The sequence below is a fragment of the Cryptotermes secundus genome, unplaced genomic scaffold (assembly GCF_002891405.2).
Source record: "Cryptotermes secundus unplaced genomic scaffold, Csec_1.0 scaffold840, whole genome shotgun sequence".
NCBI lineage: Eukaryota > Metazoa > Arthropoda > Insecta > Blattodea > Kalotermitidae > Cryptotermes > Cryptotermes secundus.
Window position 1 is genome coordinate 8,892 of NW_019725426.1, and position 6,838 is coordinate 15,729.

At 39.4% G+C, this 6,838-nt stretch overlaps 1 long non-coding RNA gene across 4 annotated transcripts in view; it reads right to left on the reverse strand.

Moving 5' to 3' along the window:
- Positions 1 to 6,838, reverse strand: part of LOC111863421 — a 12,658-nt gene that overhangs the window by 3,156 nt on the left and 2,664 nt on the right. The window contains exons 2-5 of one of the 4 annotated variants that reach the window (XR_004512906.1): positions 4,711 to 4,943; positions 3,344 to 3,523; positions 1,478 to 1,621; positions 541 to 730 (exon numbers count right to left, since the gene is read on the reverse strand). This is a non-coding gene — a long non-coding RNA (uncharacterized LOC111863421). Of the gene's footprint in view, positions 1 to 67; positions 731 to 1,477; positions 1,622 to 3,343; positions 3,524 to 4,710; positions 4,985 to 6,838 lie in introns of those variants that run through there. The other 3 variants (XR_004512907.1, XR_004512905.1, XR_002842598.2) reach the window with 3 other exon arrangements.

Consider the following 6,838-nt stretch of genomic DNA (forward strand, 5'->3'; position numbering starts at 1 on the left):
AGTGAAGTTAAGATTTTTGAAAATAAACCTGAGACTTGGCAGGGTGTAAAAAAATAGTCATGTTCCCACTCAGATTTGAACGCGGGCCGCCAGTTGGCCATCGCTGCTCTAGATTATCAGTTAATCAGGGTGACCTTTCCCCCACTTAATCTGGATTTGCTTATACACACACACACATACAAACAAAGGTGAAGAGCAATTTGCTGAATCAGATTCATCCATGAGTTCAGTGGGAGGGGAAGTGGAAGCAGATGGGAGACCACAGCATGAATAGTGATAAGCATCAAGCTTCGTTAGCGCAAAAATAACTTCTTACTTCTGTCTCTTTAATATCTGGGAAGGGGGCAGGAGTTTCCAATGGAGGCAACAAAAGTGAAAAGTATCAGATAAATACATATATAAAGCACAGCGTGGCATTACTCAAGACCGGCTGCAGCGGCCTGTACCAAATTAACAACATAAGCAACAATCACATTCAAATTTAAGAGAGAGACAGTTAACTGTCCTACATAAAAATAATGAGATGGAATTATGACTCACTTGCTCATTCCATGCAACTGATGTTACAGAGTGGCCACTTTCAGATAACTTACACAACACTGCGACTTGCTCAGTGTGGGAAGACCAAATATATGCACGGCTTCCTAAGCCCACACCCAATATATTTTGTGATTACCAGTCCATAAGATTAACGTACAAATCATTCCGCTAACATAGGGGCATACAACACCTGCATGAAAAAGAAGTATATTTCTCCGTTGCGCAACATGTCACAATATGTTCATGAAGGGAGTTGATAGAGCCGATCAGTACTTGGCCTATTATTCTCTTCCTCGGAAAACAGTAAAGTGGACAAAGAAAGTTGCCTTGTGGCTTATAAATTGTGCCATTTTCAATTCATTTTTGGTTTTCAAAAATCTAAACCCTCATTCAAAATTGAAATACAAGACATTTCTGCTGAATGTGGCAAAAGCCTGGGCTACAGTCCAGATGGTGGCGGCAGAACCAGGGTCACATAAAGACTTAGTACGACCGAGACCATCAACTCCCACCCCACGCAGGCCTCATGTGGACCCGCCAGGGCGACTCTCGAGTGATATGTGGAAAAATACCCTCTTGAAAATTGTGAAGACTGAACATTCCAAGAGGAAGCATCCTTCTATGCAATGTCATGTTTGTGCAGTTCACAGAAAAAGGAGTATGACTGCCTACATTTGCAAGTTCTGTGTAATGCCTCTTCACAAAGGGGAATGTTTCCCGAAATATCACACTCTCAAGCACTTCTAGGAGCACTGGTAAGTGTTCTCCAAAAATTTTAGTCCATAAAATTAATTAGGAGATTTTGTATTATTTTTTAAAGTGAACAGTGCACAAGTTAGGGTACTAGGTTTAAAAATGCCAGTCCCCATGGTGATTTAAATATTTAAATTTCCGGTTCTCAATGTATTAACAACAGAGGTAACATTATTACAATTACCTTGAAGGGTAGTGAAGATATTTTTTGTGTTATTTTCCTTGCAGATCTCAGTAATCTCAAGCTTTTGGAACTAATGGCTGATAAAGAATACGAAGCAGATGTCTCATCACCAGAGCCATTTCCACTGCTTTATGCCAACATGTACTGCAAGAACAAATGAATGAATCATTAGTAACGACACTGTATCTACTTAAAACACACACAGTAATAAATATATCCAATAAACCTTATTTAAAAAAAACTAGCCATACCTACATCAAGGATTCAACAAGTAGAAATATGTTTGACAGTTCCATCTTCTGGGATATAACAACACCATGCAGTTGTGAAAGTCAACAGACATTTTGGAGGAACATATCACCTCTATGATCATGGTCAAAGAGTAAGCACACCTTCATGCATACTCCATGATGCTTACTTGCTTGGCTTTCATTCCAATATACAGCACTACATCCAAGACAATAAAACTCTTCAAGCAACAATATATCGAAATAAATAAACATCACTATTGTTGCCTCAACTATATATACGTGGGGCAATCCAAAAGTTACCGAAATTTGAATTTTCCGCACGAATGGTTATGAGCACATCGAAATACCGCTAGGTGTCTCCTCACACATCCTTCTTGAATCAGTGTGGCAAGCGGCGTCGAGTTGAGTGGTTGGATTTATTGTTGGTGAACGTATTTCCATTGTTGTGTTTCCGTGAGTTTGCAGTTTTGCGATGGCTGACCTGAGAGAGCAGCGTGTCTGTATAAAGTTTTGTTTCAAACTTCGGAAAACTGCTGCAGAAATGCACCAAATGTTGAAGCAAGCTTTTGGTGAAAACTGTTTAGGCCAGACACAAACTTACAACTGGTATAAGCGTTTTAAAAATGGCCGAACATTGACTGATGACGACGATCGTTCGGGACGGCCATCAACAGGCAAAATACCAGAAAATGTTGCGAAAGTTAGTGATTTCATTCTGCAAGATCGTAGACTGACCATCCAAGACCTCTGTAACACATTGGGACCAAGTTATGGTACATGTCAACGAATTTTGTCAGAGGAACTGAACATGAGGAGGATTGCGGTGAAGTTTGTGCCATGACTGCTGCAAAATGAACAGAAGCAGCATCGCTTGAAAGTCTGCAGGGAACTTGAACAACAGCTTCAAGAGGATCCAAACTTTCTTTCGAAGGTTGCCACTGGTGATGAAAGTTGGGTTTATGGCTATGACCCTGAAAGCTAGCAGCAATCGTCACAATGGAAAAGACCTTCTTCACCTTGGCCAGAAAAAGCTCGACAAGTCAAGAGCAACATTAAGTCCATGATGATCTTTTTTTTTTATATTGACGGGATTGTTCATAAGGAGTTTGTCCCTCTGGTCAGTCAATAAAGAGTTCTATCGCGATGTTCTAAGGCGTTTGAGGGAGGACATGACGAGAAAACGTCCAGAGAAGTGGCGCACAAACGACTGGGTACTCCACCATGAAAACGCACGACCGCATACGGCTTACACTGTGCAGGAATTTTTGGCTAAAAGCAAGATGCCAGTTGTTCCCCACCCACCATATTCACCAGACTTAGCTCCATGCGACTTCTTTCTCTTCCCCAAGATGAAAATCAAGTTGAAGGGGTGAAGATTTGATATAGTTGAGGAAATTCAAGCGGAAACGCAAACGGTACTAAACACCCTAACAAAAAAGACTTCCACGATGCATTTGAAAAGTGGCAGAAACGCTGGGTTCGGTGTATGTGCTCCCAAGTGGACTACTTTGAAGGTGATGGTGCTGAATAAGATCTAGGTAAGGTGTAATAGTTTTTAGTAATATATTTCGGGAACTTTTGTATTGCACCACGTACCAATGGAAAACTTCTGTACCTGAAACAGATTTCTTTCATTCAGTGGGACCAATGCCTCTCTCTCATCATGCTGGACTCTGCCATCTTCAGTGCCAGCACCAAGCAGTTCATTCTTCAGAAGACGTGAGTATGTTGAGCCATTGCAATTTCAGTGACCATTCTCAGTAGCCTCTCTTGTTAGTCCGCTCTGGCCATCCTCCTAAAATTAAAATCACAGCAATTTCAAACACATTTCCTCAATATCCAGCAGTAAGATGGATCCACACAAATTATAAATAAAAGGAAAGATAGCAAATTTCAAATAAAAATCTCAAAAGAAACGAAATATATGAGTACATCATAACAGCAAGTTCTAAATGGTGGTGCAGTGATATAGCTGCTTCAAAACTCAAAGATATTAAATAAGAGACTGCATAAATGGAATGTAGGGATAACACACAGCAGTTCTATGGGTAAGGATAGGATTGTGAGACAGCCATGATTCTTTAAACAAAAGGGGAGGGGGGGGGGGTTCTTCAAAGTATAAATGAAGAGAAACTGTACAAGAGAGTTCCTTACTGGGTTCAATTTCTTCCCATTCATTTCTGTTCAAGAGCAGTCTTAATATCAGAGATTTGTTAAAATAACCTTTAACTGGATCCCCTATCTCTCTGTCAACATATAATTACACTCCATTAGTTAGTTATTGGAGAGGGTGGGTTTCCCCATGCACTTAGACCAGTATTGGTCCATTGTGCTTCCCTCTATGATATTCTACCAGTCTCTATACCCTACCGATACTGGTGCCTCCCATCAGTCCCGCCAAGCCAGCGAGTTCGGCCTCCACTAGCTTGGCGGTGTCTATAATGCTTCCCCCATCTAGCATATGTCTTAGAGACTACTGTTGGGCGGGAAACGTCCTTGAATTTGGCTCAGTGATCTCCTTTGGAGATACTAGGTTCTTTTACGTGGCATAAAGCTACGACATGGAACACACAGCTTAAAGTCCCTCTCGGAGGAATTGTTCCCTTTTGTGTGTTCCCACACAGAGACTACTGCCATTCTCACACACTCTCTAGGCCTGTGACTTTCATACAACCATATACAATTATCATGATCCATTATCATCAGCTGCAAGGTGAGCATCAGGCCCATTCCATCTCAGAACTAATTCTCCTTACTTATTCAGGATTACCTGGTGTCTCTACATCCNCTATAACCAGTTCGGAGGAATTGTTCCCTTTTGTGTGTTCCCACACAGAGACTACTGCCATTCTCACACACTCTCTAGGCCTGTGACTTTCATACAACCATATACAATTATCATGATCCATTATCATCAGCTGCAAGGTGAGCATCAGGCCCATTCCATCTCAGAACTAATTCTCCTTACTTATTCAGGATTACCTGGTGTCTCTACATCCTTGCAGGCTTACACTGCATAATTCTTCAGGTTATCTTATTGTGTTTCACTCATAGAAAATGTTCACACCATTGATGTTTGTATTCTTGAATTCCTCCCTCTAAATTGAACTTCCCAGCCACGTGCATAGTCATGATCACAAAAGCTATGTCCACATACTCACAGAAATTTCACTGCTTCAACCCATCTTCTATCACTGATATTTAGTGTTCAACTTCTGAACCCAGAAACATGAGAATTGTCAAGTCTTGGTCATAACTACGTGACACAAGTAGTTAAAATGTACTCTCTATTCGATTACAATATGCCTCTTATCATAATTTTCAATTGCAATTACACAATATGATCACAAGTTATAATAAAAGAGATTATAATTGAATAATTGCCCCAGAAGTCATTATTTTTGTTTTCTTTGGACAGGGTGGCTCACCACATCTTAGAACCAGTGTCAGTTTCCAACAGCTTAAGAAACTGACAGTTATCATTTTCACTCCTCAGAAGGAAGTTCTCATCAGGAAAAAGGCCTTTAAATAAACAGCAGCAACACTGCTAGTGACACAACAATCCTGATTTGTGGCATGGATAAACAGAGCCCATGTTATCCACCAGATAGGGTGCATGCATCACTGGGGTGCTCCTTTTGTTGAAGTTTTTCTTTTGGCAGAATGAAATATTAAAGTGGTGTACTAGGGACAAACAGCATAGTGGTCACCCCATATCAGCAGCAGAGCAACACCACATTGCTCACCTACAGAAACTGCTGGTAGACCACAAGAACTGATCATGCCAGGAACTTACCAGTCACACAGACATTAATCCCCAAACATAATGCAAAATTTATTCTATCCATAAGTAATCCAACATTTTTGTGAACTCAATTTACTCAAACAAAATAATACAGGAGTCTCAAATATCATTGAAATACGTCTCTGCAATTATAAACCAGACATCATTAGAATCTCAAATTTCCCAGTCAAATAAGAAAAATGCAAATCTTTCCAATGAAGTTCTCAGAACATGGCACAAATTTCAGTTCTTTTCAGAAACTCGTATGAAAACAAAACTGTAAAACTTATAATTGTCCTATCATGGATGAAAAATGTGCAATGAAGAGAACAGAAAATAAATTTATGAGGAAGAGTTAAAGAATGAACGATGTATAGGGCTTGACTTGTCATGTATCATGTACAGTGATCTGCAGTGACGAGGAGGATCAATCAATCAATCAATATTATATTGTCATATTATTTCTATATTATTATATACTTATTATTATTTAGTATTAGTATTAATATTAATCTTTGACTTGTCCCATATCATGTATAATGATCCATGGATGAAATAAAATTGAATTGAATTGAATTGAATAGGACTTTGAGAATCAGAATATTTATACCAAGACAGACACAGATAATTTATTAAAAAATACCACCATGTTTTCTTTCAACAGTGAAGATATGTAGCATAAGTCTTCACATAAAGACAAACATTATACTCAGGGACAAGTTCAATTAGAGGCTTAGACTTTAATTATGGTTGAAGAGAGGTTAGAACCTGTGATCACACAAAATCTTTCAGTAAGGATATGCTATACATATGTAAGTTTAAACATTTATTTTAACACACACTTAACTATGTGTCTTTGCCAGAAGCAGTGCTTATATCAAAACATATCACCACTGGAGATCATGGGCTCATTAACCATTCACCTCTAAGCCTACCACATGTGATTCCTCATGTCAGACCATAATGCACCATAGGGATCACATGGCCTGAATACATGCCTATATAGAGGCCTACCTTGTGGGTTACAATTTTATTGTTCTAGCTTGGGTGAGTGAAATGCGGATAACTTTCCATAATGTGTCCAACTGAAAACTTTTTTGTCCCTTTGCTCATGCTGGATGCAATGTTGGGTGGGCAGAGAGTTGTTCTGGACATGTTAATGCAGTGAAAATTCAGGCCACCTCTGGATTTTGAACCTTTGCCACAGTTCACAGCAAGTCACTTTACTGGCCCAGCTGCCATGGTCATAAGTAAACATTTACTCACATATGATACTAAAACAAGTTCCACTTGCTTTTTTCTTTTTTTTCCCTTTCTTCTTCTTTT